Here is a 22,513-nt window from a genome sequence, read left to right as displayed (position 1 = left end):
GTATTGTTGTAGACTAGTCAAGGGAGGATCATTGTATTGTATTGTTGTAGACTAGTCTCGGGAGGTTCATTGTATTGTTGTAGACTAGTCTAGAGAGGATCATTGTAATGTTGTAGACTAGTCTAGAGAGGATCATTGTATTGTATTGTTGTAGACTAGTCTCAGGAGGTTCATTGTATTGTTGTAGACTAGTCTAGTGAGGATCATTGTATTGTATTGTTGTGGTCTAGTGAGAATCATTGTATTGTATTGTTGTAGACTAGTCTAGTGAGAATCATTGTATATTATTGTTGTAGACTAGTCTAGTGAGAATCATTGTATTGTTATAGACTAGTCTAGAGAGGATCATTGTATTGTATTGTTGTAGACTAGTCTCGGAAGGATCATTGTATTGTTGTAGACTAGTCTAGGGAGGATCATTGTATTGTATTGTTGTAGACTAGTATAGAGAGGATCATTGTATTGTTGTAGACTAGTATAGAGAGGATCATTGTATTGTATTGTTGTAGACTAGTATAGAGAGGATCATTGTATTGTTGTAGACTAGTCTAGTGAGGATCATTGTATTGTATTGTTGTGGTCTAGTGAGAATCATTGTATTGTATTGTTGTAGACTAGTCTAGTGAGAATCATTGTATATTATTGTTGTAGACTAGTCTAGTGAGAATCATTGTATTGTATTGTTGTAGACTAGTCTAGTGAGAATCATTGTATTGTTATAGACTAGTCTAGAGAGGATCATTGTATTGTATTGTTGTAGACTAGTCTCGGAAGGATCATTGTATTGTTGTAGACTAGTCTAGGGAGGATCATTGTATTGTATTGTTGTAGACTAGTATAGAGAGGATCATTGTATTGTTGTAGACTAGTCTAGGAGGATCATTGTATTGTTGTAGACTAGTCTATGGAGGATCATTGTAGACTAGTCTAGGGAGGATCATTGTATTGTATTGTTGTAGACTAGTCTAGGGAGGATCATTGTATTGTTGTAGACTAGTCTAGGGAGGATCATTGTATTGTATTGTTGTAGACTAGTCTAGAGAGGATCATTGTATTGTTGTAGACTAGTCTAGGGAGGATCATTGTATTGTATTGTTGTAGACTAGTCTAGGGAGGATTATTGTATTGTATTGTTGTAGACTAGTGTAGAGGATCATTGTATTGTTGTAGACTAGTCTAGAGAGGTTCATTGTATTGTTGTAGATTAGTCTAGGGAGGTTCATTGTATTGTTGTAGACTAGTCTAGAGAGGATCATTGTATTGTTGTAGACTAGTCTACTAAGGATCATTGTATTGTATTGTTGTAGACTAGTCTAGAGGATCATTATTGTTGTAGACTAGTCTAGGGAGGTCCATTGTATTGTTGTAGACTAGTCTAGAGAGGATCATTGTATTGTATTGTTGTAGACTAGTCTCGGGAGGTTCATTGTATTGTTGTAGACTAGTCTAGGGAGGATCATTGTATTGTATTGTTGTAGACTAGTCTAGGGAGGATCATTGTATTGTATTGTTGTAGACTAGTCTAGGGAGGATCATTGTTGTTGTAGACTAGTCTACGGAGGATCATTGTATTGTTGTAGACTAGTCTCGGGAGGATCATTGTTGTTGTAGACTAGTCTAGGGAGGATCATTGTATTGTATTGCTGTAGACTAGTCTCGGGAGGATCATTGTATTGTTGTAGACTATTCTCGGGAGGATCATTGTCTTGTTGTAGACTAGTCTCGGGTGTATCATTGTCTTATTGTAGACTAGTCTCGGGAGGATCATTGTAATGTTGAAGACTAGTCAAGGTGGGATCATGTATTGTATTGTTGTAGACTAGTCTCGGGAGGTTCATTGTATTTTATGTTGACAAGTCGAGTGAGGATCATTGTATTGTATTGTTGTAGACTAGTATAGAGAGGATCATTGTATTGTTGTAGACTAGTCTAGAGAGGATCATTGTATTGTTGTAGACTAGTCTAGTGAGAATCATTGTATTGTATTGTTGTGGTCTGGTGAGAATCATTGTATTGTATTGTTGTAGACTAGTCTAGTGAGAATCATTGTATTGTATTGTTGTAGACTAGTCTAGTGAGAATCATTGTATTGTTGTAGACTAGTCTAGGGAGGATCATTGTATAGTTGTAGACTAGTCTAGGGAGGATAATTGTATTGTATTGTTGTAGACTAGTCTAGGGAGGATCATTGTATTGTAGTAGACTAGTCTAGAGAGGATCATTGTATTGTTGTAGACTAGTCTAGGGAAGATCATTGTATTGTTGTAGACTAGTATAGGGAGGATCATTGTATAGTTGTAGACTAGTCTAGGGAGGATCATTGTATAGTTGTAGACTAGTCTCGGGAGGATCATTGTATTGTATTGTTGTAGACTAGTCTAGGGAGGATCATTGTTGTTGTAGACTAGTCTCGGGATGATCATTGTTGTTGTAGACTTGTCTAGGGAGGATCATTGTTGTTGTAGACTAGTCTAGGGAGGATCATTGTTTTGTTGTAGACTAGTCTCGGGAGGATCATTGTATTGTATTGTTGTAGACTAGTCTCGGGAGGATCATTGTATTGTTGTAGACTAGTCTCGGGAGGATCATTGTATTGTTGTAGACTAGTCTCGGGAGGATCATTGTATTGTTGTAGACTAGTCTAGAGAGGATCATTGTATTGTTGTAGACTAGTCTAGGGAGGATCATTGTATTGTTGTAGACTAGCCTAGGGAGGATCATTGTATTGTTGTAGACTAGTCTAGGGAGGATCATTGTACTGTTGTAGACTAGAGCAGGTAGGATCATTGTATAGTTGTAGACTAGTTTCGGGAGGATCATTGTCTTGTTGTAGACTAGTCTCGGGAGGATCATTGTATTGTTGTAGACTAGTCTAGAGAGGATCATTGTATTGTTGTAGGCTAGTCTAGGGAGGATCATTGTATTGTATTGTTGTAGACTAGTCTAGGGAGGATCATTGTATTGTTGTAGACTAGTCTAGGGAGGATCATTGTATTGTTGTAGACTCGTCTCGGGAGGATCATTGTATTGTTGTAGACTCGTCTCGGAGGATCATTGTATTGTTGTAGACTCGTCTCGGAGGTTCATTGTATTGTTGTAGACTAGTCTAGAGAGGATCATTGTATTGTTGTAGACTTGTCTAGGGAGGATTATTGTATTGTATTGTTGTAGACTAGTCTAGGGAGGATCATTGTAGACTAGTCTAGGGAGGAACAGTGTATTGTATTGTAGTAGACTAGTCTAGAGAGGATCATTGTATTGTTGTAGACTAGTCTAGGGAGGATTATTGTATTGTTGTAGACTAGTCTATGGAGGATCATTGTAGACTAGTCTAGGGAGGATCATTGTATTGTATTGTTGTAGACTAGTCTAGGGAGGATCATTGTATTGTTGTAGACTAGTCTAGGGAGGATCATTGTATTGTTGTAGACTAGTCTAGGGAGGATCATTGTATTTTATTGTTGTATTCTAGTATAGGGAGGATCATTCTATTGTTGTAGACTCGTCTCGGGAGGATCATTGTATTGTTGTAGACTCGTCTCGGAGGATCATTGTATTGTTGTAGACTAGTCTAGAGAGGATCATTGTATTGTTGTAGACTAGTCTAGGGAGGATTATTGCATTGTATTGTTGTAGACTAGTCTAGGGAGGATCATTGTAGACTAGTCTAGGGAGGAACATTGTATTGTATTGTTGTAGACTAGTCTAGGGAGGATCATTGTATTGTTGTAGACTAGTCTAGAGAGGATTATTGTATTGTTGTAGACTAGTCTAGGGAGGATCATTGTAGACTAGTCTAGGGAGGATCATTGTATTGTATTGTTGTAGACTAGTCTAGAGAGGATCATTGTATTGTTGTAGACTAGTCTAGGGAGGATCATTGTATTGTATTGTTGTAGACTAGTCTAGGGAGGATTATTGTATTGTATTGTTGTAGACTAGTGTAGAGGATCATTGTATTGTTGTAGACTAGTCTAGGGAGGATCATTGTATTGTTGTAGACTAGTCTAGGGAGGATCATTGTATTGTTGTAGACTAGTCTAGGGAGGATCATTGTATTGTTGTAGACTAGTCTAGGGAGGATCATTGTATTGTTGTAGACTAGTCTAGGGAGGATCATTGTATAGTTGTAGACTAGTCTAGGGAGGATCATTGTATTGTTGTAGACTAGTCTAGGGAGGATCATTGTATTGTTGTAGACTAGTCTAGGGAGGATTATTGTATTGTATTGTTGTAGACTAGTGTAGAGGATCATTGTATTGTTCCAGACTAGTCTAGGGAGGATCATTGTATTGTAATAGACTAGTCTAGAGAGGATCATTGTATTGTTGTAGAGTAGTCTAGGGAGGATCATTGTATTGTTGTAGACTAGTCTAGAGAGGATTATTGTATTGTTGTAGACTAGTCTAGGGAGGATCATTGTAGACTAGTCTAGGGAGGATCATTGTATTGTATTGTTGTAGACTAGTCTAGAGAGGATCATTGTATTGTTGTAGACTAGTCTAGGGAGGATCATTGTATTGTATTGTTGTAGACTAGTCTAGGGAGGATTATTGTATTGTATTGTTGTAGACTAGTGTAGAGGATCATTGTATTGTTGTAGACTAGTCTAGGGAGGATCATTGTATTGTTGTAGACTAGTCTAGGGAGGATCATTGTATTGTTGTAGACTAGTCTAGGGAGGATCATTGTATTGTTGTAGACTAGTCTAGGGAGGATCATTGTATTGTTGTAGACTAGTCTAGGGAGGATCATTGTATAGTTGTAGACTAGTCTAGGGAGGATCATTGTATTGTTGTAGACTAGTCTAGGGAGGATCATTGTATTGTTGTAGACTAGTCTAGGGAGGATTATTGTATTGTATTGTTGTAGACTAGTGTAGAGGATCATTGTATTGTTCCAGACTAGTCTAGGGAGGATCATTGTATTGTAATAGACTAGTCTAGAGAGGATCATTGTATTGTTGTAGAGTAGTCTAGGGAGGATCATTGTATTGTTGTAGACTAGTCTAGGGAGGATCATTGTATTGTTGTAGACTAGTCTAGGGATGATCATTGTATTGTTGTAGACTAGTCTAGGGAGGATCATTGTATTGTTGTAGACTAGTCTAGGGAGGATCATTGTATTGTTGTAGACTAGTCTAGGGAGGATCATTGTATTGTTGTAGACTAGTCTAATGAGGATCATTGTTTTGTTGTAGACTAGCCTAGGGAGGATCATTGTATTGTATTGTTGTAGACTAGTCTCGGCAAGATCATTGTTGTTGTAGACTAGTCTCGGGAGGATCATTGTTGTTGTAGACTAGTCTAGGGAGGATTATTGTTGTTGTAGACTAGTCTAGGGAGGATCATTGTTGTTGTAGACTAGTCTAGGGAGGATCATTGTTTTGTTGTAGACTAGTCTCGGGAGGATCATTGTATTGTATTGTTGTAGACTAGTCTCGGGAGGATCATTGTAATGTTGTAGACTAGTCTCGGGAGGATCAGTGTCTTGTTGTAGACTAGTCTCGGGAGGAACATTGTATTGTTGTAGACTAGTCAAGGGAGGATCATTGTATTGTATTGTTGTAGACTAGTCTCGGGAGGTTCATTGTATTGTTGTAGACTAGTCTAGAGAGGATCATTGTAATGTTGTAGACTAGTCTAGAGAGGATCATTGTATTGTATTGTTGTGGTCTAGTGAGAATCATTGTATTGTATTGTATTGTTGTAGACTAGTATAGAGAGGATCATTGTATTGTTGTAGACTAGTATAGAGAGGATCATTGTATTGTTGTAGACTAGTCTAGGAGGATCATTGTATTGTTGTAGACTACTCTAGGGAGGATCATTGTATTGTTGTAGACTAGTCTAGGGAGGATCATTATATTGTTGTAGACTAGTCTTGAGAAGATCATTGTATTGTTGTAGACTAGTCTAGGGAGAATCATTGTAGACTAGTCTAGTGAGAACCATTGTATTGTATTGTTGTCCACTAGTCTAGTGTGAATGATTGTATTGTTATAGACTAGTCTAGTGAGAATCATTGTATTGTTGTAGACTAGTCTAGAGAGGATCATTGTATTGTATTGTTGTAGACTAGTCTAGAGGATCATTATTGTTGTAGACTAGTCTAGGGAGGTCCATTGTATTGTTGTAGACTAGTCTAGAGAGGATCAGTGTATTGTTGTAGACTAGTCTCGGGAGATTTCATTGTATTGTTGTAGACTAGTCTCGGGAGGTTCATTGTATTGTTGTAGACTAGTCTACTGAGGATCATTGTATTGTTGTAGACTAGTCTAGGGAGGATCATTGTATTGTTGTAGACTAGTCTATGGAGGATCATTGTAGACTAGTCTAGGGAGGATCATTGTATTGTATTGTTGTAGACTAGTCTAGGGAGGATCATTGTATTGTTGTAGACTAGTCTATGGAGGATCATTGTATTGTTGTAGACTAGTCTAGGGAGGATCATTGTATTTTATTGTTGTATTCTAGTATAGGGAGGATCATTCTATTGTTGTAGACTCGTCTCGGGAGGATCATTGTATTGTTGTAGACTAGTCTAGAGAGGATCATTGTATTGTTGTAGACTAGTCTAGGGAGGATTATTGTATTGTATTGTTGTAGACTAGTCTAGGGAGGATCATTGTAGACTAGTCTAGGGAGGAACATTGTATTGTATTGTTGTAGACTAGTCTAGGGAGGATCATTGTATTGTTGTAGACTAGTCTAGAGAGGATTATTGTATTGTTGTAGACTTGTCTAGGGAGGATCATTGTAGACTAGTCTAGGGAGGATCATTGTATTGTATTGTTGCAGACTAGTCTAGAGAGGATCATTGTATTGTTGTAGACTAGTCTAGGGAGGATCATTGTATTGTATTGTTGTAGACTAGTCTAGGGAGGATTATTGTATTGTATTGTTGTAGACTAGTGTAGAGGATCATTGTATTGTTGTAGACTAGTCTAGGGAGGATAATTGTATTGTTGTAGACTAGTCTAGGGAGGATCATTGTATTGTTGTAGACTAGTCTAGGGAGGATCATTGTATTGTTGTAGACTAGTCTAGGGAGGATCATTGTATTGTATTGTTGTAGATTAGTCTAGGGAGGATCATTTTATTGTATTGTTGAAGACTAGTCTCGGGAGGATCATTGCATTTTATTGTTGTAGACTAGTCTAGGGAGGATCATTGTATTGCATTGTTGTAAAATAGTGTTGGGAGGATCATTGTATTGTTGTAGACTAGTCTAGGGAGGATCATTGTATTGTTGTAGACTAGTCTAGGGAGGATCATTGTATTGTTGTAGACTAGTCTAGGGAGGATCATTGTATTGTTGTAGACAAGTCTAGGGAGGATCATTGTAGGGAGGATCATTGTATTGCATTGTTGTAAAATAGTGTAGGGAGGATCATTGTATTGTTGTAGACTAGTCTAGGGAGGATCATTGTATTGTTGTAGACTAGTCTAGGGAGGATAATTGTATTGTTGTAGACTAGTCTAGGGAGGATCATTGTATTGTTGTAGACTAGTCTAGGGAGGATCATTGTATTGTTGTAGACTAGTCTAGGGAGGATCATTGTATTGTTGTAGACTAGTCTAGGGAGGATCATTGTATAGTTGTAGACTAGTCTAGGGAGGATCATTGTATTGTTCCAGACTAGTCTAGGGAGGATCATTGTATTGTTGTAGAGTAGTCTAGGGATGATCATTGTATTGTTGTAGACTAGTCTAGGGAGGATCATTGTATTGTTGTAGACTAGTCTAGGGATGATCATTGTATTGTTGTAGACTAGTCTAGGGAGGATCATTGTATTGTTGTAGACTAGTCTAGGGAGGATCATTGTATTGTTGTAGACTAGTCTAGGGAGGATCATTGTATTGTTGTAGACTAGTCTAGGGAGGATCATTGTTTTGTTGTAGACTAGTCTAGGGAGGATCATTGTATTGTATTGTTGTAGACTAGTCTCGGGAAGATCATTGTTGTTGTAGACTAGTCTCGGGAGGATCATTGTTGTTGTAGACTAGTCTAGGGAGGATTATTGTTGTTGTAGACTAGTCTAGGGAGGATCATTGTTGTGTTGTAGACTAGTCTCGGGAGGATCATTGTATTGTATTGTTGTAGACTAGTCTCGGGAGGATCAGTGTCTTGTTGTAGACTAGTCTCGGGAGGAACATTGTATTGTTGTAGACTAGTCAAGGGAGGATTCATTGTATTGTATTGTTGTAGACTAGTCTCGGGAGGTTCATTGTATTGTTGTAGACTAGTCTAGGGAGGATGATTGTATTGTTGTAGACTAGTCTATGGAGGATCATTGTAGACTAGTCTAGGGAGGATCATTGTATTGTATTGTTGTAGACTAGTCTAGGGAGGATCATTGTATTGTTGTAGACTAGTCTATGGAGGATCATTGTATTGTTGTAGACTAGTCTAGGGAGGATCATTGTATTTTATTGTTGTATTCTAGTATAGGGAGGATCATTCTATTGTTGTAGACTCGTCTCGGGAGGATCATTGTATTGTTGTAGACTAGTCTAGAGAGGATCATTGTATTGTTGTAGACTAGTCTAGGGAGGATTATTGTATTGTATTGTTGTAGACTAGTCTAGGGAGGATCATTGTAGACTAGTCTAGGGAGGAACATTGTATTGTATTGTTGTATACTAGTCTAGGGAGGATCATTGTATTGTTGTAGACTAGTCTAGAGAGGATTATTGTATTGTTGTAGACTTGTCTAGGGAGGATCATTGTATTGTATTGTTGTAGACTAGTCTAGAGAGGATCATTGTATTGTTGTAGACTAGTCTAGGGAGGATCATTGTATTGTATTGTTGTAGACTAGTCTAGGGAGGATTATTGTATTGTTGTAGACTAGTGTAGAGGATCATTGTATTGTTGTAGACTAGTCTAGGGAGGATCATTGTATTGTTTTAGACTAGTCTAGGGAGGATAATTGTATTGTTGTAGACTAGTCTAGGGAGGATCATTGTATTGTTGTAGACTAGTCTAGGGAGGATCATTGTATTATTGTAGACTAGTCTAGGGAGGATCATTGTATTGTATTGTTGTAGATTAGTCTAGGGAGGATCATTGTATTGTATTGTTGAAGACTAGTCTCGGGAGGATCATTGCATTTTATTGTTGTAGACTAGTCTAGGGAGGATCATTGTATTGCATTGTTGTAAAATAGTGTTGGGAGGATCATTGTATTGTTGTAGACTAGTCCAGGGAGGATCATTGTATTGTTGTAGACTAGTCTAGGGAGGATCATTGTATTGTTGTAGACTAGTCTAGGGAGGATCATTGTATTGTTGTAGACAAGTCTAGGGAGGATCATTGTATTGTAGTAGACTAGTCTAGAGAGGATCATTGTATTGTTGTAGAGTAGTCTAGGGAGGATCATTGTATTGTTGTAGACTAGTCTAGGGAGGATCATTGTATTGTTGTAGACTAGTCTAGGGATGATCATTGTATTGTTGTAGACTAGTCTAGGGAGGATCATTGTATTGTTGTAGACTAGTCTAGGGAGGATCATTGTATTGTTGTAGACTTTTCTAGGGAGGATCATTGTATTGTTGTAGACAAGTCTAGGGAGGATCATTGTAGGGAGGATCATTGCATTTTATTGTTGTAGACTAGTCTAGGGAGGATCATTGTATTGTATTGTTGTAGACTAGTCTAGTAAGGATCATTGTATTGCATTGTTGTAAAATAGTGTAGGGAGGATCATTGTATTGTTGTAGACTAGTCTAGGGAGGATCATTGTATTGTTGTAGACTAGTCTAGGGAGGATCATTGTATTGTTGTAGACTAGTCTAGGGAGGATCATTGTATTGTTGTAGACTAGTCTAGGGATGATCATTGTATTGTTGTAGACTAGTCTAGGGAGGATCATTGTATTGTTGTAGACTAGTCTAGGGAGGATCATTGTATAGTTGTAGACTAGTCTAGGGAGGATCATTTTATTGTTCCAGACTAGTCTAGGGAGGATCATTGTATTGTAGTAGACTAGTCTAGAGAGGATCATTGTATTGTTGTAGAGTAGTCTAGGGAGGATCATTGTATTGTTGTAGACTAGTCTAGGGAGGATCATTGTATTGTTGTAGACTAGTCTAGGGATGATCATTGTATTGTTGTAGACTAGTCTAGGGATGATCATTGTATTGTTGTAGACTAGTCTAGGGAGGATCATTGTATTGTATTGTTGTAGACTAGTCTAGGGAGGATTATTGTATTGTATTGTTGTAGACTAGTGTAGAGGATCATTGTATTGTTGTAGACTAGTCTAGGGAGGATCATTGTATTGTTTTAGACTAGTCTAGGGAGGATAATTGTATTGTTGTAGACTAGTCTAGGGAGGATCATTGTATTGTTGTAGACTAGTCTAGGGAGGATCATTGTATTGTTGTAGACTAGTCTAGGCATTATCATTGTATTGTTGTAGACTGGTCTAGGGAGGATCATTGTTTTGTTGTAGACTAGTCTAGGGAGGATCATTGTATTGTATTGTTGTAGACTAGTCTCGGGAAGATCATTGTTGTTGTAGACTAGTCTCGGGAGGATCATTGTTGTTGTAGACTAGTCTAGGGAGGATCATTGTTGTGTTGTAGACTAGTCTCGGGAGGATCATTGTATTGTATTGTTGTAGACTAGTCTCGGGAGGATCAGTGTCTTGTTGTAGACTAGTCTCGGGAGGAACATTGTATTGTTGTAGACTAGTCAAGGGAGGATTCATTGTATTGTATTGTTGTAGACTAGTCTCGGGAGGTTCATTGTATTGTTGTAGACTAGTCTACTGAGGATCATTGTATTGTTGTAGACTAGTCTAGGGAGGATCATTGTATTGTTGTAGACTAGTCTATGGAGGATCATTGTAGACTAGTCTAGGGAGGATCATTGTATTGTATTGTTGTAGACTAGTCTAGGGAGGATCATTGTATTGTTGTAGACTAGTCTATGGAGGATCATTGTATTGTTGTAGACTAATCTAGGGAGGATCATTGTATTTTATTGTTGTATTCTAGTATAGGGAGGATCATTCTATTGTTGTAGACTCGTCTCGGGAGGATCATTGTATTGTTGTAGACTAGTCTAGAGAGGATCATTGTATTGTTGTAGACTAGTCTAGGGAGGATTATTGTATTGTATTGTTGTAGACTAGTCTAGGGAGGATCATTGTAGACTAGTCTAGGGAGGAACATTGTATTGTATTGTTGTAGACTAGTCTAGGGAGGATCATTGTATTGTTGTAGACTAGTCTAGAGAGGATTATTGTATTGTTGTAGACTTGTCTAGGGAGGATCATTGTATTGTATTGTTGTAGACTAGTCTAGAGAGGATCATTGTATTGTTGTAGACTAGTCTAGGGAGGATCATTGTATTGTATTGTTGTAGACTAGTCTAGGGAGGATTATTGTATTGTATTGTTGTAGACTAGTGTAGAGGATCATTGTATTGTTGTAGACTAGTCTAGGGAGGATCATTGTATTGTTTTAGACTAGTCTAGGGAGGATAATTGTATTGTTGTAGACTAGTCTAGGGAGGATCATTGTATTGTTGTAGACTAGTCTAGGGAGGATCATTGTATTGTTGTAGACTAGTCTAGGGAGGATCATTGTATTGTATTGTTGTAGATTAGTCTAGGGAGGATCATTGTATTGTTGTAGACTAGTCTAGGGAGGATCATTGCATTTTATTGTTGTAGACTAGTCTAGGGAGGATCATTGTATTGCATTGTTGTAAAATAGTGTTGGGAGGATCATTGTATTGTTGTAGACTAGTCTAGGGAGGATCATTGTATTGTTGTAGACTAGTCTAGGGAGGATCATTGTATTTTTGTAGACTAGTCTAGGGAGGATCATTGTATTGTTGTAGACAAGTCTAGGGAGGATCATTGTAGGGAGGATCATTGCATTTTATTGTTGTAGACTAGTCTAGGGAGGATCATTGTATTGTAATGTTGTAGACTAGTCTAGGAAGGATCATTGTATTGCATTGTTGTAAAATAGTGTAGGGAGGATCATTGTATTGTTGTAGACTAGTCTAGGGATGATCATTGTATTGTTGTAGACTAGTCTAGGGAGGATCATTGTATTGTTGTAGACTAGTCTAGGGAGGATCATTGTATATTTGTAGACTAGTCTAGGGAGGATCATTTTATTGTTCCAGACTAGTCTAGGGAGGATCATTGTATTGTAGTAGACTAGTCTAGAGAGGATCATTGTATTGTTGTAGAGTAGTCTAGGGAGGATCATTGTATTGTTGTAGACTAGTCTAGGGAGGATCATTGTATTGTTGTAGACTAGTCTAGGGATGATCATTGTATTGTTGTAGACTAGTCTAGGGATGATCATTGTATTCTTGTAGACTAGTCTAGGGAGGATCATTGTATTGTATTGTTGTAGACTAGTCTAGGGAGGATTATTGTATTGTATTGTTGTAGACTAGTGTAGAGGATCATTGTATTGTTGTAGACTAGTCTAGGGAGGATCATTGTATTGTTTTAGACTAGTCTAGGGAGGATAATTGTATTGTTGTAGACTAGTCTAGGGAGGATCATTGTATTGTTGTAGACTAGTCTAGGGAGGATCATTGTATTGTTGTAGACTAGTCTAGGCATTATCATTGTATTGTTGTAGACTGGTCTAGGGAGGATCATTGTTTTGTTGTAGACTAGTCTAGGGAGGATCATTGTATTGTATTGTTGTAGACTAGTCTCGGGAAGATCATTGTTGTTGTAGACTAGTCTCGGGAGGATCATTGTTGTTGTAGACTAGTCTAGGGAGGATCATTGTTGTGTTGTAGACTAGTCTCGGGAGGATCATTGTATTGTATTGTTGTAGACTAGTCTCGGGAGGATCAGTGTCTTGTTGTAGACTAGTCTCGGGAGGAACATTGTATTGTTGTAGACTAGTCAAGGGAGGATTCATTGTATTGTATTGTTGTAGACTAGTCTCGGGAGGTTCATTGTATTGTTGTAGACTAGTCTACTGAGGATCATTGTATTGTTGTAGACTAGTCTAGGGAGGATCATTGTATTGTTGTAGACTAGTCTATGGAGGATCATTGTAGACTAGTCTAGGGAGGATCATTGTATTGTATTGTTGTAGACTAGTCTAGGGAGGATCATTGTATTGTTGTAGACTAGTCTATGGAGGATCATTGTATTGTTGTAGACTAATCTAGGGAGGATCATTGTATTTTATTGTTGTATTCTAGTATAGGGAGGATCATTCTATTGTTGTAGACTCGTCTCGGGAGGATCATTGTATTGTTGTAGACTAGTCTAGAGAGGATCATTGTATTGTTGTAGACTAGTCTAGGGAGGATTATTGTATTGTATTGTTGTAGACTAGTCTAGGGAGGATCATTGTAGACTAGTCTAGGGAGGAACATTGTATTGTATTGTTGTAGACTAGTCTAGGGAGGATCATTGTATTGTTGTAGACTAGTCTAGAGAGGATTATTGTATTGTTGTAGACTTGTCTAGGGAGGATCATTGTATTGTATTGTTGTAGACTAGTCTAGAGAGGATCATTGTATTGTTGTAGACTAGTCTAGGGAGGATCATTGTATTGTATTGTTGTAGACTAGTCTAGGGAGGATTATTGTATTGTATTGTTGTAGACTAGTGTAGAGGATCATTGTATTGTTGTAGACTAGTCTAGGGAGGATCATTGTATTGTTTTAGACTAGTCTAGGGAGGATAATTGTATTGTTGTAGACTAGTCTAGGGAGGATCATTGTATTGTTGTAGACTAGTCTAGGGAGGATCATTGTATTGTTGTAGACTAGTCTAGGGAGGATCATTGTATTGTATTGTTGTAGATTAGTCTAGGGAGGATCATTGTATTGTTGTAGACTAGTCTAGGGAGGATCATTGCATTTTATTGTTGTAGACTAGTCTAGGGAGGATCATTGTATTGCATTGTTGTAAAATAGTGTTGGGAGGATCATTGTATTGTTGTAGACTAGTCTAGGGAGGATCATTGTATTGTTGTAGACTAGTCTAGGGAGGATCATTGTATTTTTGTAGACTAGTCTAGGGAGGATCATTGTATTGTTGTAGACAAGTCTAGGGAGGATCATTGTAGGGAGGATCATTGCATTTTATTGTTGTAGACTAGTCTAGGGAGGATCATTGTATTGTAATGTTGTAGACTAGTCTAGGAAGGATCATTGTATTGCATTGTTGTAAAATAGTGTAGGGAGGATCATTGTATTGTTGTAGACTAGTCTAGGGAGGATCATTGTATTGTTGTAGACTAGTCTAGGGAGGATCATTGTATTGTTGTAGAGTAGTCTAGGGAGGATCATTGTATTGTTGTAGACTAGTCTAGGGAGGATCATTGTATTGTTGTAGACTAGTCTAGGGATGATCATTGTATTGTTGTAGACTAGTCTAGGGAGGATCATTGTATTGTTGTAGTCTAGTCTAGGGAGGATCATTGTATTGTTGTAGACTAGTCTAGGGAGGATCATTGTATTGTTGTAGACTAGTCTAGGGAGGATCATTGTTTTGTTGTAGACTAGTCTAGGGAGGATCATTGTATTGTATTGTTGTAGACTAGTCTCGGGAAGATCATTGTTGTTGTAGACTAGTCTCGGGAGGATCATTGTTGTTGTAGACTAGTCTAGGGAGGATTATTGTTGTTGTAGACTAGTCTAGGGAGGATCATTGTTGTGTTGTAGACTAGTCTCGGGAGGATCATTGTATTGTATTGTTGTAGACTAGTCTCGGGAGGATCAGTGTCTTGTTGTAGACTAGTCAAGGGAGGATCATTGTATTGTATTGTTGTAGACTAGTCTCGGGAGGTTCATTGTATTGTTGTAGACTAGTCTAGAGAGGATCATTGTATTGTATTGTTGTAGACTAGTCTAGTGAGGATCATTGTAATGTATTGTTGTGGTCTAGTGAGAATCATTGTATTGTATTGTTGTAGACTAGTCTAGTGAGAATCATTGTATATTATTGTTGTAGACTAGTCTAGTGAGAATCATTGTATTGTATTGTTGTAGACTAGTCTAGGGAGGATCATTGTAGACTAGTCTAGGGAGGAACATTGTATTGTATTGTTGTAGACTAGTCTAGGGAGGATCATTGTAGACTAGTCTAGGGAGGAACATTGTATTGTATTGTTGTAGACTAGTCTAGGGAGGATCATTGTATTGTTGTAGACTAGTCTAGAGAGGATTATTGTATTGTATTGTTGTAGACTAGTCTCGGAAGGATCATTGTATTGTTGTAGACTAGTCTCGGGAGGATCATTGTATTGTATAATTGTAGACTAGTGTAGAGGATCATTATTGTTGTAGACTAGTATAGGGAGGTTCATTGTATTGTATTGTTGTAGACTAGTCTAGGGAGGATCATTGTAGACTAGTCTAGGGAGGAACATTGTATTGTATTGTTGTAGACTAGTCTAGGGAGGATCATTGTATTGTTGTAGACTAGTCTAGAGAGGATTATTGTATTGTTGTAGACTTGTCTAGGGAGGATCATTGTAGACTAGTCTAGGGAGGATCATTGTATTGTATTGTTGTAGACTAGTATAGGGAGGTTTATTGTATTGTATTGTTGTAGACTAGTCTAGGGAGGATCATTGTAGACTAGTCTAGGGAGGAACATTGTATTGTAGTAGACTAGTCTAGGGAGGATCATTGTATTGTAGTAGACTAGTCTAGAGAGGATCATTGTATTGTTGTAGAGTAGTCTAGGGAGGATCATTGTATTGTTGTAGACTAGTCTAGGGAGGATCATTGTATTGTTGTAGACTAGTCTAGGGATGATCATTGTATTGTTGTAGACTAGTCTAGGGAGGATCATTGTATTGTTGTAGACTAGTCTAGGGAGGATCATTGTATTGTTGTAGACTAGTCTAGGGAGGATCATTGTATTGTTGTAGACTAGTCTAGGGTGGATCATTGTTTTGTTGTAGACTAGTCTAGGGAGGATCATTGTATTGTATTGTTGTAGACTAGTCTCGGGAAGATCATTGTTGTTGTAGACTAGTCTCGGGAGGATCATTGTTGTTGTAGACTAGTCTAGGGAGGATTATTGTTGTTGTAGACTAGTCTAGGGAGGATCATTGTAGACTAGTCTAGGGAGGAACATTGTAGACTAGTCTAGGGAGGAACATTGTATTGTATTGTTGTAGACTAGTCTAGGGAGGATCATTGTATTGTTGTAGACTAGTCTAGAGAGGATTATTGTATTGTTGTAGACTTGTCTAGGGAGGATCATTGTAGACTAGTCTAGGGAGGATCATTGTATTGTATTGTTGTAGACTAGTCTAGAGAGGATCATTGTATTGTTGTAGACTAGTCTAGGGAGGATCATTGTATTGTATTGTTGTAGACTAGTCTAGGGAGGATTATTGTATTGTATTGTTGTAGACTAGTGTAGAGGATCATTGTATTGTTGTAGACTAGTCTAGGGAGGATCATTGTATTGTTCCAGACTAGTCTAGGGAGGATCATTGTATTGTAGTAGACTAGTCTAGAGAGGATCATTGTATTGTTGTAGAGTAGTCTAGGGAGGATCATTGTATTGTTGTAGACTAGTCTAGGGAGGATCATTGTATTGTTGTAGACTAGTCTAGGGATGATCATTGTATTGTTGTAGACTAGTCTAGGGAGGATCATTGTATTGTTGTAGACTAGTCTAGGGAGGATCATTGTATTGTTGTAGACTAGTCTAGGGAGGATCATTGTATTGTTGTAGACTAGTCTAGGGAGGATCATTGTTTTGTTGTAGACTAGTCTAGGGAGGATCATTGTATTGTATTGTTGTAGACTAGTCTCGGGAAGATCATTGTTGTTGTAGACTAGTCTCGGGAGGATCATTGTTGTTGTAGACTAGTCTAGGGAGGATTATTGTTGTTGTAGACTAGTCTAGGGAGGATCATTGTTGTGTTGTAGACTAGTCTCGGGAGGATCATTGTATTGTATTGTTGTAGACTAGTCTCGGGAGGATCAGTGTCTTGTTGTAGACTAGTCTCGGGAGGAACATTGTATTGTTGTAGACTAGTCAAGGGAGGATCATTGTATTGTATTGTTGTAGACTATTCTCGGGAGGTTCATTGTATTGTTGTAGACTAGTCTAGAGAGGATCATTGTATTGTATTGTTGTAGACTAGTCTAGTGAGGATCATTGTAATGTATTGTTGTGGTCTAGTGAGAATCATTGTATTGTATTGTTGTAGACTAGTCTAGTGAGAATCATTGTATATTATTGTTGTAGACTAGTCTAGTGAGAATCATTGTATTGTATTGTTGTAGACTAGTCTAGTGAGAATCATTGTATTGTTATAGACTAGTCTAGAGAGGATCATTGTATTGTATTGTTGTAGACTAGTCTCGGAAGGATCATTGTATTGTTGTAGACTAGTCTCGGGAGGATCATTGTATTGTATAATTGTAGACTAGTCTAGAGGATCATTATTGTTGTAGACTAGTATAGGTAGGTTCATTGTATTGTATTGTTGTAGACTAGTCTAGGGAGGATCATTGTAGACTAGTCTAGGGAGGAACATTGTATTGTATTGTTGTAGACTAGTCTAGGGAGGATCATTGTATTGTTGTAGACTAGTCTAGAGAGGATTATTGTATTGTATTGTTGTAGACTAGTCTAGGAAGGATCATTGTATTGTTGTAGACTAGTCTCGGGAGGATCATTGTATTGTATAATTGTAGACTAGTCTAGAGGATCATTATTGTTGTAGACTAGTATAGGGAGGTTCATTGTATTGTATTGTTGTAGACTAGTCTAGGGAGGATCATTGTAGACTAGTCTAGGGAGGAACATTGTATTGTATTGTTGTAGACTAGTCTAGGGAGGATCATTGTATTGTATTGTTGTAGACTAGTCTAGAGAGGATCATTGTATTGTTGTAGACTAGTCTAGGGAGGATCATTGTATTGTATTGTTGTAGACTAGTCTAGGGAGGATTATTGTATTGTATTGTTGTAGACTAGTGTAGAGGATCATTGTATTGTTGTAGACTAGTCTAGGGAGGATCATTGTATTGTTTTAGACTAGTCTAGGGAGGATAATTGTATTGTTGTAGACTAGTCTAGGGAGGATCATTGTATTGTTGTAGACTAGTCTAGGGAGGATCATTGTATTGTTGTAGACTAGTCTAGGGAGGATCATTGTATTGTTGTAGACTAGTCTAGGGAGGATCATTGTTGTGTTGTAGACTAGTCTCGGGAGGATCATTGTATTGTATTGTTGTAGACTAGTCTCGGGAGGATCAGTGTCTTGTTGTAGACTAGTCTCGGGAGGAACATTGTATTGTTGTAGACTAGTCAAGGGAGGATGCATTGTATTGTATTGTTGTAGACTAGTCTCGGGAGGTTCATTGTATTGTTGTAGACTAGTCTAGGGAGGATCATTGTATTGTTGTAGACTAGTCTATGGAGGATCATTGTAGACTAGTCTAGGGAGGATCATTGTATTGTATTGTTGTAGACTAGTCTAGGGAGGATCATTGTATTGTTGTAGACTAGTCTATGGAGGATCATTGTATTGTTGTAGACTAGTCTAGGGAGGATCATTGTATTTTATTGTTGTATTCTAGTATAGGGAGGATCATTCTATTGTTGTAGACTCGTCTCGGGAGGATCATTGTATTGTTGTAGACTAGTCTAGAGAGGATCATTGTATTGTTGTAGACTAGTCTAGGGAGGATTATTGTATTGTATTGTTGTAGACTAGTCTAGGGAGGATCATTGTAGACTAGTCTAGGGAGGAACATTGTATTGTATTGTTGTAGACTAGTCTAGGGAGGATCATTCTATTGTTGTAGACTAGTCTAGAGAGGATTATTGTATTGTTGTAGACTTGTCTAGGGAGGATCATTGTATTGTATTGTTGTAGACTAGTCTAGAGAGGATCATTGTATTGTTGTAGACTAGTCTAGGGAGGATCATTGTATTGTATTGTTGTAGACTAGTCTAGGGAGGATTATTGTATTGTATTGTTGTAGACTAGTGTAGAGGATCATTGTATTGTTGTAGACTAGTCTAGGGAGGATCATTGTATTGTTTTAGACTAGTCTAGGGAGGATAATTGTATTGTTGTAGACTAGTCTAGGGAGGATCATTGTATTGTTGTAGACTAGTCTAGGGAGGATCATTGTATTGTTGTAGACTAGTCTAGGGAGGATCATTGTATTGTATTGTTGTAGATTAGTCTAGGGAGGATCATTGTATTGTATTGTTTTAGACTAGTCTCGGGAGGATCATTGCATTTTATTGTTGTAGACTAGTCTAGGGAGGATCATTGTATTGCATTGTTGTAAAATAGTGTTGGGAGGATCATTGTATTGTTGTAGACTAGTCTAGGGAGGATCATTGTATTGTTGTAGACTAGTCTAGGGAGGATCATTGTATTGTTGTAGACTAGTCTAGGGAGGATCATTGTATTGTTGTAGACAAGTCTAGGGAGGATCATTGTAGGGAGGATCATTGCATTTTATTGTTGTAGACTAGTCTAGGGAGGATCATTGTATTGTATTGTTGTAGACTAGTCTAGGAAGGATCATTGTATTGCATTGTTGTAAAATAGTGTAGGGAGGATCATTGTATTGTTGTAGACTAGTCTAGGGAGGATCATTGTATTGTTGTAGACTAGTCTAGGGAGGATCATTGTATTGTTGTAGACTAGTCTAGGGAGGATCATTGTATTGTTGTAGACTAGTCTAGGGAGGATCATTGTATTGTTGTAGACTAGTCTAGGGAGGATCATTGTATTGTTGTAGACTAGTCTAGGGAGGATCATTGTATAGTTGTAGACTAGTCTAGGGAGGATCATTGTATTGTTCCAGAGTAGTCTAGGGAGGATCATTGTATTGTAGTAGACTAGTCTAGAGAGGATCATTGTATTGTTGTAGAGTAGTCTAGGGAGGATCATTGTATTGTTGTAGACTAGTCTAGGGAGGATCATTGTATTGTTGTAGACTAGTCTAGGGATGATCATTGTATTGTTGTAGACTAGTCTAGGGAGGATCATTGTATTGTTGTAGACTAGTCTAGGGAGGATCATTGTATTGTTGTAGACTAGTCTAGGGAGGATCATTGTTTTGTTGTAGACTAGTCTAGGGAGGATCATTGTATTGTATTGTTGTAGACTAGTCTCGGGAAGATCATTGTTGTTGTAGACTAGTCTCGGGAAGATCATTGTTGTTGTAGACTAGTCTAGGGAGGATTATTGTTGTTGTAGACTAGTCTAGGGAGGATCATTGTTGTGTTGTAGACTAGTCTCGGGAGGATCATTGTATTGTATTGTTGTAGACTAGTCTCGGGAGGATCAGTGTCTTGTTGTAGACTAGTCTCGGGAGGAACATTGTATTGTTGTAGACTAGTCAAGGGAGGATTCATTGTATTGTATTGTTGTAGACTAGTCTCGGGAGGTTCATTGTATTGTTGTAGACTAGTCTAGGGAGGATCATTGTATTGTTGTAGACTAGTCTATGGAGGATCATTGTAGACTAGTCTAGGGAGGATCATTGTATTGTTGTAGACTAGTCTATGGAGGATCATTGTATTGTTGTAGACTAGTCTAGGGAGGATCATTGTATTGTATTGTTGTAGACTAGTCTAGGGAGGATCATTGTAGACTAGTCTAGGGAGGAACATTGTATTGTATTGTTGTAGACTAGTCTAGGGAGGATCATTGTATTGTTGTAGACTAGTCTAGAGAGGATTATTGTATTGTTGTAGACTTGTCTAGGGAGGATCATTGTATTGTATTGTTGTAGACTAGTCTAGGGAGGATCATTGTATAGTTGTAGACTAGTCTAGGGAGGATCATTGTATTGTTCCAGACTAGTCTAGGGAGGATCATTGTATTGTAGTAGACTAGTCTAGAGAGGATCATTGTATTGTTGTAGAGTAGTCTAGGGAGGATCATTGTATTGTTGTAGACTAGTCTAGGGAGGATCATTGTATTGTTGTAGACTAGTCTAGGGATGATCATTGTATTGTTGTAGACTAGTCTAGGGAGGATCATTGTATTGTTGTAGACTAGTCTAGGGAGGATCATTGTATTGTTGTAGACTAGTCTAGGGAGGATCATTGTATTGTTGTAGACTAGTCTAGGGAGGATCATTGTTTTGTTGTAGACTAGTCTAGGGAGGATCATTGTATTGTATTGTTGTAGACTAGTCTCGGGAAGATCATTGTTGTTGTAGACTAGTCTCGGGAGGATCATTGTTGTTGTAGACTAGTCTAGGGAGGATTATTGTTGTTGTAGACTAGTCTAGGGAGGATCATTGTTGTGTTGTAGACTAGTCTCGGGAGGATCATTGTATTGTATTGTTGTAGACTAGTCTCGGGAGGATCAGTGTCTTGTTGTAGACTAGTCAAGGGAGGATCATTGTATTGTATTGTTGTAGACTAGTCTCGGGAGGTTCATTGTATTGTTGTAGACTAGTCTAGAGAGGATCATTGTATTGTATTGTTGTAGACTAGTCTAGTGAGGATCATTGTAATGTATTGTTGTGGTCTAGTGAGAATCATTGTATTGTATTGTTGTAGACTAGTCTAGTGAGAATCATTGTATATTATTGTTGTAGACTAGTCTAGTGAGAATCATTGTATTGTATTGTTGTAGACTAGTCTAGTGAGAATCATTGTATTGTTATAGACTAGTCTAGAGAGGATCATTGTATTGTATTGTTGTAGACTAGTCTCGGAAGGATCATTGTATTGTTGTAGACTAGTCTCGGGAGGATCATTGTATTGTATAATTGTAGACTAGTCTAGAGGATCATTATTGTTGTAGACTAGTATAGGTAGGTTCATTGTATTGTATTGTTGTAGACTAGTCTAGAGAGGATCATTGTATTGTATTGTTGTAGACTAGTCTCGGAAGGATCATTGTATTGTTGTAGACTAGTCTCGGGAGGATCATTGTATTGTATAATTGTAGACTAGTCTAGAGGATCATTATTGTTGTAGACTAGTATAGGGAGGTTCATTGTATTGTATTGTTGTAGACTAGTCTAGGGAGGATCATTGTAGACTAGTCTAGGGAGGAACATTGTATTGTATTGTTGTAGACTAGTCTAGGGAGGATCATTGTATTGTTGTAGACTAGTCTAGAGAGGATTATTGTATTGTATTGTTGTAGACTAGTCTCGGAAGGATCATTGTATTGTTGTAGACTAGTCTCGGGAGGATCATTGTATTGTATAATTGTAGACTAGTGTAGAGGATCATTATTGTTGTAGACTAGTATAGGGAGGTTCATTGTATTGTATTGTTGTAGACTAGTCTAGGGAGGATCATTGTAGACTAGTCTAGGGAGGAACATTGTATTGTATTGTTGTAGACTAGTCTAGGGAGGATCATTGTATTGTTGTAGACTAGTCTAGAGAGGATTATTGTATTGTTGTAGACTTGTCTAGGGAGGATCATTGTAGACTAGTCTAGGGAGGATCATTGTATTGTATTGTTGTAGACTAGTATAGGGAGGTTCATTGTATTGTATTGTTGTAGACTAGTCTAGGGAGGATCATTGCATTTT

Source organism: Salmo salar, chromosome 09 (genome assembly GCF_965601325.2).
Source record: "Salmo salar chromosome 09, fSalSal1, whole genome shotgun sequence".
NCBI classification, from domain to species: domain Eukaryota; kingdom Metazoa; phylum Chordata; class Actinopteri; order Salmoniformes; family Salmonidae; genus Salmo; species Salmo salar.
This window is presented reverse-complemented; position numbering follows the sequence as displayed.